Source organism: Dermacentor variabilis, chromosome 10 (assembly GCF_050947875.1).
Source record: "Dermacentor variabilis isolate Ectoservices chromosome 10, ASM5094787v1, whole genome shotgun sequence".
Taxonomy (NCBI): domain Eukaryota; kingdom Metazoa; phylum Arthropoda; class Arachnida; order Ixodida; family Ixodidae; genus Dermacentor; species Dermacentor variabilis.
The window spans coordinates 54404842-54415701 of NC_134577.1; positions in this window are offsets into that span (position 1 = coordinate 54404842).

A 10860-nucleotide genomic window follows, 5' to 3' on the forward strand; every position below is an offset into this window, starting at 1 on the left:
ATTTTCCTTCTCACCACAAAGGTCGTTCGCCAACAGAATGAGTGTGCAGGCGATGAATCCATCGGCCTGAAGCAGTAGGTAGGATAAACAACATTTATATTATCATTCTAATCACTATTATTTAATCACGACTTCCAGGTATTCCAAGTTCGCCCAAATGCTTCTCTCCATCTCTCTCTACAACTCCCCCATCCTCATAAACTGAATTGGTATAACTGACGCAAACCATTGGATACTGAGAGTGCGAAAAGAGAGTCATGGTTACATTAAAATATTGTGAGAATATAAACACGTATACAAATTTCTTTAGTTTACTAATAAAAGAACCACTCAGTATTCTTTTATAGACCGAGTGGCACGTCGTGTTACTCTGAGCATTTTAAGTGGACGTAAAACTTGACGACCAAAGATTGTTTCCACTTGAAGCGCCACATTGCCGTCCTGAAACGAGTGGCAACTCTGCAGCAAGACTTCGTATGTTTTGTTGCCCTTTCGAAAAGGCCGTGTTGATGAGGCGCCACAGGAAAAACCTTTTTGAACGGAAAGCGCACTAGAGAGGTCAAGCATTCATGACACGCGCGCGCAAAAAAAAAAAAAAATTTAATGCGTGTGCTGTTCCACTGAAAGTGAGACGGAAAAGCACTGGGTAAGAAACGTCATGTCGCTCGACTTGCGTCACACAGCACCTTTATCATATGTCACACAGCAGCAGCATCCAACATCTAAGTTCTTCAAAACTGAGTTACAATTATTGTCATTGTTTAGTGGCCACTCCTCTTCATGTTTCGTACCGCAATGTGCCGAAATACTCAGTGCGCACCTTCTTTGAAGGCACAATACAATATATAAATCTCATGTGATGCGTGATGAAATAAGGTCTGGTTCGGCTGTGTAAAGTACGCGTTAGCAAGAAGAAGTCGGTGGAGGAGGATATATTCCGTTAATTGTACCGAAAAGTCAAATGAGTTGGCTTCGTGCCTCACTCGTGGCCTCTGTTTTTTTTAAGTGTACCATTGAGAGCACAGTAACCATGATTGTTATATCGAGGAGGGCCCAAGCTAATGTAGTATTGCAACGCAGTTAATTGTTCTGAGACGAATAAAAATTTGGAACGATGTGAATGTGCCATACAGAAAGGGGAATACAATTTTGTGAGCCATCTCTCTAAAGAAACGGCTTCACAGGACATAATTTAGCACTTAGCAGTCACTATTATAATACATTTTCAGATATTTCTCCAAAGATTCAATTAATCCTAATATTGAATTCCCTGAATATTATTTGACTTCTTAGGCATACATAGTCAAAGCTCGAAGAAACCTTTATCGAGTGGGTTTTAAGACTCCGCTGAACAAGTGGTTCAAGAAAAATGCTCCGTACAAAGTTCGCAGTAGAAGGTGCCTGACAGCTGCTGGCAGCATATTTATGGCCAGGTACACTCTCTCCTAGGAGCTGTGTTTTTAAAGTTATTTTTATTGTTTTATTAAGTACTGAAAATCGCCGTGCGCTGAAGCGCGTCCATCATGTACAATATGGCTGCTCGTTGATTGTACGTGCGCATCCATTGACGTTCGTATACCCGGCCACAAAAGTTTACACACCACGGGATCTCAGAATGCGCTCAATCCCGGAGCATCTTTTAGCAGCAGCCAGTAAAACTGTGCACGACAATGTTGTAAGCATATTCTAGTCGAGGTTCGAAATGCAAATACCAGGCTGCATTGTGAAGTTGCGGAAATACAGAGCTTTCTTGTTTTCAGTTTTCATCAGTCAGTCAAAAATCTGTATTGAAAGGTCCTGAGAGTCAGTGGGGCGTGCGAAAGGTCCCGCCTAGGTGACAGCCAGAAGTTCTTGAGTCTTAGCGGCGTCTACCTGTACGGCCCACTGGACAGCCCGAAGTTGATCGTCAAAGGCAGGGCAGAGCAACAGTCTCCCAGCGCGCGCGGAGGCGATCGCGAGAGGTTGCATACCTATTATGTTATGCCGCGACATTCTCATAGCATTTGTTGACGAGAAGCTCTAGAACCACATTTCTTGCATATATAGGTCTTGCATATGTTTGGGTAAATGAGGTGGGTGATCACCGGGTTCGGATAAGTCCTGGCCTGAAACTGCCGCTGTTCGAGAGACTGGTTTTCGCTGAGTTCTTGGTGATGTGGCGGGAAAACGCACCTTTGCAATTTGTAATGCTGTGTGATGTGATACAATCTGTTCATGCGATCCCCCAATTCCTCCCCCCCCCTTTCCATCCTCGTTCTCGCTAGACGCTAAGTGCCGACCCTATTACCCTCCGTGACTCGTTCCGTAAGCCCTCGAGCCACGTCATGCACCATCTTATTATTATTGCACTCTCCTTGCGAGGTAAAGGTGTGAGCGGGTGTCGATAGAAGAAGAAGCCGACCAGTGCGTATACGTGGAATGTTCGGCTCCCGCTTCTGTGCACGTTTTCGGACTGATTTCTGTGATTCCTAGCAACGAAATGTGCACTATTTGACGCAGTTTCTTCTAAGGAACATGCCGATGTCTGATTTTTCTTCCCGTCAGTGAACTATTTTCCATTTCCGAGACTTTTTAGTTCGGACCACGCCGCGGCTCAGCTAGCCTTACCCGACTAGGTCTATCGTCGGGGGCTAGGAGCGAGCAGGCCCAGGCCTCGCTCGTACGTGTGCGCGGCAGCATGCCCGCTATGGAGACCGCCGTGGAGGGAGAGGACATCTCCCAAGAAGAAGCGAATCGCCCACGCTGGATGACGGCCATGGGCAGAAAAAGGAAGGCCAAACCGGGACTGACCGTTCCGGACCGAGGCAACGAGGGACGAGCAGAGACGAAGGGTGGCCGCCGCACGGCCGGCCCGCAGAGCGCGGTCAAGCGCCTCGTCGCCACATCGAGGCTCCCTCGGCTACCGAGGGACCACATTCGCATCATAGTGAGGCCGAGAGACGGCCTCGGCGTAAAAAAAGTGAGTCAGATTCGCCTGGCGCAAGCCCTAGCAATGGCGGCCTCACTCCCGCCGAACGAGACCGAGGAAGACATCGTTTGTCCGAACGCAACCCAGAACATTCTCGTCGTGTCCACGCCAACCGAGAAGAACGCGAACGCATACGCCGGAGTTCACACGCTTCACCTAAGAGAAGGCGCATACAATGTGGCCGCATACATTGCGGCACCGGACAACACGTGCAAGGGGGTCATCAGAGGAGTGGACCCCGAAATCAACGAGGCCCAGCTTCAGGCCACGATCGTGAACCAAAGAAATCCCAAGGCCTTGGAAGCTAAGCGGATCAAAAACACCTCGACGGTGGTAGTGCTCTTCAACGGCATGAAAGTGCCTAACTACGTCACGTGTGGCGTAAGCCTAATACGCTGCACGCTATACAGGCGGCAGAACGACGTGTGCTACGGGTGCGGTGACTTGGGTCACAGAGTCGACGTCTGTCCTAATCCTGACAAGATGAGGTGCCGCGGCTGCAGAGCCAACGACCCGGCTGAAGACCGCCAGTGCTCGCCCAAGTGCGCCCTCTGCGGGGACCAACACCCGACGGCGGACAGCAAGTGCAAGGAACGATACCAAATCCCTTAAGTCGTGCGGCGCAGGAGGCGCCGACGCAGAAATGCGAAGAAATCGCAGCTGCAAAGCCATCCGCAACAGCTGGAGAGTAGATCACGTGATTGCAGCGTGTCAAGCGCCCCCAGAGGGGGACGTTCGACAATGCCGACACTACAACAGCGCAGCCGATCGAGAGGCCGTTCCCGCTCCAGGGGGCGCTCCCGCTCCCAAGTGCGCATTCAAGAAGGGCCGACCTGGGCGGACCGGGCCAAGCCAAAGCCGCAGCCGAAATCAAAATCAAAGGTAACGCAGGTAGCATTGCCAAAGCATAACAAGGAAGACCCTAGAATAGCTCAGCTAGCGGAAGAAAACGTGCTCCTCAAGGCGGAGATTCAACAAATGAGGGCGGATTTCGAATCGTTTCGGATACAAGGTTCCACTCCTCAGCTAGTCGAACAACAGCAGCAGCAGGTGCCGCAAAGTACACCGAACGCGCAAGGGGAGCACTCGGTTCGCTCTGTCAAACGCAGGGCCTCTCCCCTGACGGAGGAGGGAAACCCGGCGGAACCCGAGTCCAGTAGCATCCTATTGGGAATTAAGCAGTCGATAAGCTCTTTGCAGCTAATGGTCCAGCAACTAGCGGAAAGCATGGTAGCGCTCGCGGCAAGAGTGACGCTTATCGAAGCACACGTGGCGCCTCCAGGTGCTAAACAAATCCAAGGCATCAATCATGGCGAACAACTCAACTAGAGAGGTGGTAGTGTGGCAGTGGAATAGCGCTAGCTTCAAAAAGCGCAAGGCTCCGCTGCTACAGTTCGTTGCCTCACAGGCGGACAAACCGCACGTCATAATCTTACAAGAAACCTCGGGTAGCGAGGCGACTCTGCCCGGCTACCGGGTCGCGTCGTCGAAATTCGAACAGGGTAAGCGCGGAGTGGCGACCCTCGTCGCGAACAAATGCTCTTTCCACGAAGGAGATTTGAAATTAGGCAACGCGAAAGCGGAGGTAACCGTGATCGAAATCATACCGAACAGTTGGCTGAAAAACAGCGTATTCGTAGTGAACGTGTACAGCCCGCCCTCTGACCACAGACAGCCGTTCACATCGATAATAACGGAGGCGGCCTCAATGGCCAGGGGGGCCCCACTAATAGTGGAAGGAGAATTTAACGCCCCCCACGGAGCTTGGGGTTACGCAAGGCCTAAGGGAGAGCGGCTATTGGAGGCAGTCACTACGTGCTCGCTAGAGCTGGTGACGGACCCCCGCTATCCGACTCGACTAGGCACGTCGGTGGCGCGGGACACGACGCCCGACCTGACCTTCGTCAAGAACGTGCGAGGGGCCGAGTGGCGCAATCTGCACGAGAACCTCGGCAGCGACCACTACATACTGGCGGTCACGATCCCCATCAGGGCGGCACCACCGAGAGAATTTAAGGTCACCGACTGGGACGCCTTCCGCAAAATAAGGAAGGAAGACGCTAACGAATACGCGGATCTAGACAGTCCTTTTAGAAGGCTCAAAGAGGACGTTAGCACCGCGACGAGAGTTGTCCCAACTGAACTGAACGTGGAAAGGATGGACGCGAGATTGGCACACCTATTAGACGCAAAGACTGAATCGCAGACTGCGAAAGAAAGTAGCGGCACTAAACCGGGAAGTCGAAGCGCACTCGATCGAGCTTTCCAAGCAACAGTGGAACGAGGTCAGCGCGTCGGTAGACGGACAAATGAGAACCGGGCGCAAATGGAAACTCCTAAAGCAACTGTTAGACGACAGGCAATCCAAAGGCAATCAGAGATTGGCAATCGATAGGATTTTACAAAAGCAAAAGGAGCAGGGCAAAACGGAAAGCGAGTTCCTAAAGGAGCTGGCGGAGACGTATCTCCCACTGGGCCCGTCAGGCGACGGCGACTATCCACAATACGCCGGGGCAGAGGTCGAAGAACTCGAGCGCCCTTCACGGAATCGGAAATTTGGGATGCCTTACAAGGACTCAACGGACGCTCCGCTACGGGCCCGGACGGGGTCTCGAACAAACTGTTGAGGAACCTAGACTGAAAGTCGGTCGAAGGAATCAACAGAGTGTGGGAAACGGCACAAGTACCAGAGGTCTGGAAAGAGGCCTCGGTCATACTAATACCGAAACCCGGTAAACAACTTGCGGCGGAGAACATGCGGCCAATATCGCTCACCTCGTGCGTAGGCAAGACGGCCGAACATGCCATACATAACCGAGTATCGCGGTATATAGAGAGAGAGGGCCTCTTCCCACATAACATGGTGGGCTTCAGACCGGGCCTCTCCACACAGGACGTAATGTTACTACTCAAGAAGCATATAATTGACGGCATGACCAGAGACACCAGGGGCATACTGGCCCTGGACCTAACGAAAGCGTTCGACACGGTCAAACACATATTTCTAATGGAAACGATCTCGGTGATGGGGCTCGGCCGGAAATTCCACTCTTACATAAGCTCCTTCCTCAGAGACAGGAAAGCCACGATCGAAATAGGACAGACCACGTCCGATTGGTACACGCTGGGCGCGAGGGGCACCCCACAAGGGGCGGCGCTCTCCCCACTATTATTCAATCTGGCAATGAAAGGGCTCTCGGACCGGCTGACGAGAGTGACCAACGTCAATCACACCCTGTACGCAGACGACATTACGGTGTGGTGCCCGGGAGGGTCCAACGCAGAAGTCGAGCAGGCTCTTCAAGAGGCGCTGGACACAACGGAGGAGTACCTGAAGGAAACGGGACTCCGTCTGTCACCCAGCAAATCGGAACTGTTGCTGTACAGGCCCTCAAAACAAGGCATGAGGAATTTGACGCCGATTGATCAAATACCGATCAAATTACATACGAGTGCCGGCCAGCCGATTCCCAGAGTGGACACTATAAGAATCGTGGGGCTGCTAATTGAGGCGAAAGGTGGTAGCACACAAACTGTCACGAAACTCACGTCCAAAATGGAGAACATGCTCCGGCTGACCCTCAGGGTGACGAACCGCAGAGGAGGGCTCAGCGAGAGCAATCTCATCAGACTTTACCACGCCTTCCTCATGAGTCACGTAAGTTACGTAGCCTCGGCGCTAAGATGGACCAAGAGAGACGCGGCCAAGATAGAGACACTGATGCGCAAGAGCATCAAAAGGGTGCTAGGTCTTCCGATCACTACAAGCATGGAGCAGCTCGATCGGTTAGGGGTCCACAATTCACTATCAGAAATCATCGAAGCGCCGACCAAGGCACAGGTCGCGCGGCTGTCAACCACCAGGGCCGGCAGGCGCATCCTAGAAGAAGCAGGGATAAATGCCGAGGCAGAGCGCAACGCACGCAAGAATGCGCTCAGTGCGGCGGTCAGGGGCACTTTCAAGGTAGAACCGCTTCCGAGAAACGTCCACCCGCAATTCAACGAGGGGCGCCGAAAGATGAGGGCCCAAGCACTGCTGAAATCGACCGCCAACTGCCCGGGCCTGGCGGCCTTGTAGACGCGGCCCAGTATGGGCGCAGCGACCGGTACGCGGCCGTCTCGGTACGTTGGGATGGCACGATAATTAACGCAGCATCGGTCAAGGGGGTAACGTCCGAAGTGGCCGAACAGGTGGCAATAGCCATGGCAATGAGAGACCCCGAACGTCCTTACGTCTACACAGATTCGCAATCGGCGGCAAGAGCATTCGCCTCGGGCTCGATATCCCGGGAAGCGGCTGCCGTCCTCGGCAGCGAGGGAGCGGCGGGTCAGCACATCGTCAAATGGTTTCCAGCCCACATGGGGGCCGACGTGCACCCCGAATTTCCCAACGCCAACGAGCTGGCGCACGGACGCGCGCGAGGACTCAGGCACCGCGGCCATCGTGGCGAGCGAAGTGGCGGGGAGGGAGGGGAGCACCGAGACCCGCTGCTCATCTTCAACGAAATAACAACACAGTATCAGCTGTCGAGGAGGACCTTCCCACTCCCCCACGCTAAACTCACTAGACCACAGTCATCGATATTCAGAATGCTTCAGACAGGGTCGTTCCCCTCGAGAGGCAGACTGAGCCGTTATTCACCAGAAGTAGAGCCGCAATGTCCGGATTGTGGCGAATCGTACTGCTCGCTAGCGCACATGCTATGGCAATCCTCCGCGTTAAGCGGCACCGCGTTCACTAAAGAAGAAGACTGGTGGATGCCCTGCAAAGCGACGACCACCAGACCCAGCTCCGGGCCGTCCAGAGGGCTCACGAAAGGGCGGAGGCTCACGGGCTTCCCGTCCCAACGTGGGTGCGGCCCGCGACCCCTGCCGGCCACTAAACCAAGAGTGGGTGGGGAGGGGTTCCTCAGGACACAATAAAGTTATTTCCTCCTCCTGTCTTGACTCTTGTTTCCTGCCATTAGAATTCTTAGTGTTTCCGGAGAGATTCAGCCGTTAGCCAAATGTCGTTTTGCCGCCTGAGAGTCACTGACTATTACGTACGCTTCGGTCTGTGATACTGCTAGCGTGATAGCTAGCTCCTTCGCAGTCTCGATTGTTGCTGTGCTTGCCATACCGCATGTTTTGCACTTCTATCTGTGATCAATTACGACTGCTGTAAACCCGTGTCTCTTCTTGTATCTTGCTGTGTCGATGAAGTAGAGTTACTTCACGGGATTCCGCGCCACAAAGTTTGTATGTAGGCGGCCTTGCTCCCGTACTAGTATATTTTACCTTTGGCGTTCCTCGCACTGTGATTGTATTCTCCAGGGATAGTACAGGCATCTCAATACAGCGGTGATTCATAAGCTGTTTCTGAACACATTGTGAGCCACTGGTAGTATTACCGCATGTTCTCAAAGGGCTAATGCTGAAGCGCTACAACTACTACGAGTCGCCGCTGTGGCCCGAGCAGCATTGCGCTATATTGCGTGCGAAGTCACCTCTAGTAATTTTCCACAGCGTAACTTCGTGACAGTGGTGTCGCTAGTTGTGCTTGTTGGCTGTTCATCGTTACAGGGAAGCCGCGCAGAAATTTGGCGAGGATAAGGCGCCGCACACAAAAAATCCTCGACGATTGTGAATGTGTGCGAATAGCTGAAGAAGTGAAGCAAGCTATTGGCTTTCTTAACTGAATGGTGTTCTTTAAAGCTAGCATTTGTTGAATTGAGGATATTAGCGTTTGTTGTTTCATTGCATATTTCCATAAAGGACAGGGGCGTTAACCAGCGCATCTCTTGTAGTTGTACAGGTGGAAGTACATATGCCCAAATCTGCCATAGGTGCTTTGTCTCTATTGACACAAGCGCCGGCATTTAAGGCGGCTGCTATGCACATTCCCCGCAGCTAGAGCTCTTTCCCGAAGCCTTGGTGGAAGGAGAGGGTGGTCACGACACTCTCTGGTTCTTCAACTAAATTCACTTACGGATCTCATAAGATAGAGAGAAATAAGATAATGCAGAGAAAGGCAGGGAGGTTAACCAGAGGTAGTTCCGGTTGGCTACCCTACGCAGGGGCAAGGGTTAAGGGGTATAAAAAGAGAAACAGAGTGGAAGGGGGAGATAGAAAGAAAGAGAGACAAGCACGAACAAAGCGCGTACACTACACAGCGGTGGGTGGCGGCATTCTTAGAGTATTTCATGAAGCCGCGTGGACTTCGGGAACCTTAATAACGCGGGTAAGGCTTTCAACGCGGATGTTCTTTCGGAGCATTGGCCTAATGCTTTTAGTTCTCATAGTAGACGATTGTCCAACTGGTCCAGTACTCTGCGCATCACTTGTCTCATAGTAATCACGCAGATGCCCCGTTTATCACGTAAGTAGAAACTGCACTAAGGCGATTCGCACTCTTAAAGCCTAATGTTTAGGTCAGATTGTAGTTCTTTTAGACAAGCAAAGTGCGATCTTGGCGTTTAAAATAAGGAAACGTTGGGTGTCAAATTCCCCTCACGTACGCACAGAGAGGAATGCAAAGCGGTATTGCTCATCACGTTTGAGGGCGTATATACTGTATCAATGTATGGCTGCGAAAAACTGCGCCATGTTGAGCTTCAACTTGAGGGTCAACTGGTGTCATCCATTGGAGTACTAAATTGGTTGTTCGGAGACAGGCTCACCTGAACATGTCTTTTTGGTGAACAGGTATATATATTGGCCAATACAACAGCTTCTGATGTTTGTAGACAGCTTCGTTCTGATTTTCTTATGTTTGTTTTAAGAGCAATATCCGCATGACAAGTAGCCTTTGTAATAGTGACGCGACAGCTCAAGATTGCTTTCTTCAAACAGCAGGAGACGATATTGTGGAACAGGTATAGGCAGGTTAAATACACATTCATTAGACGTAGATTTATTTTATGCATGGTAGTGACCTCTTTGGGTGCTAAGCTTCATGTTTTTCAAACAACCCTTCTGGCTTTGTTAATATCAAATCCAAGAAATTTCTTGTAAATGGTATACAGTGATACAAACAAACAGTCGAATTAACGGCTGCAAGCAATGCTGTTATCTCCGAGGATGTTTGTTGCTCTGAACTTAAAGCTATATTCTTGATGTCATTTCTTTATACTGAGCGAATTTCACTTCCTGATATTACTACATATATTTTTTCTCAATGGACCCTCTCATTAAAAATTTTGGTGGGGTAAGCCACCTAATTCATAACACAAAGCTTTCTTCCCCTGGTGCAGACAGTGCGTACAAAGTTTCTCAAAAATACTGAAACCCACTCAACCATCATAGTTTCTATATTTTTTTGCAGTCCTTAGAACATGCTCCCGGAAGATTGGAAAATTGGGAAGCTGCCTGCTTTGTACAAGGCCGGTAGCAAACATAATTCTGATAGCTATAGAGCCATTTCACTGACTAGTATACATTGGAAACTCATGGATCGTAGCAGTTGTTCTCATTTGATAACTTTTTTTTACAAACAAACTTGGTTTCGAAAAAATTACCCAAGCGACATACAACTGTTGTCTTACACTAACAACTTATTTACCGCTTTGGATCGTTCTTCCTTCACAGACTGCATTTTCATAACTTTTGCGAAAGCATTTGATTCAGTATGTCATAAATTGCTACTCTTCAAACTACGCGCGCTTGATTTAAGCCCTAACGTGCTAAAATGAATGAAGTGATTCGTATTTGGGCGCACGCAATTCGTAAAAGTGAACGACCACAACTCTGCTTCTTGTCCTACGATATCCGGAGTACCGCAGGGGTCAGTTCTAGGACCCTTGCTTTTTCTTGTATACAGTAATAATCGGTCTAACAACATTCGCTCGTCTATAAAACTGTTCGCGGATGAATGCGTTATTTATTGAGAAATGTTAACTGCTAATGACCATTTA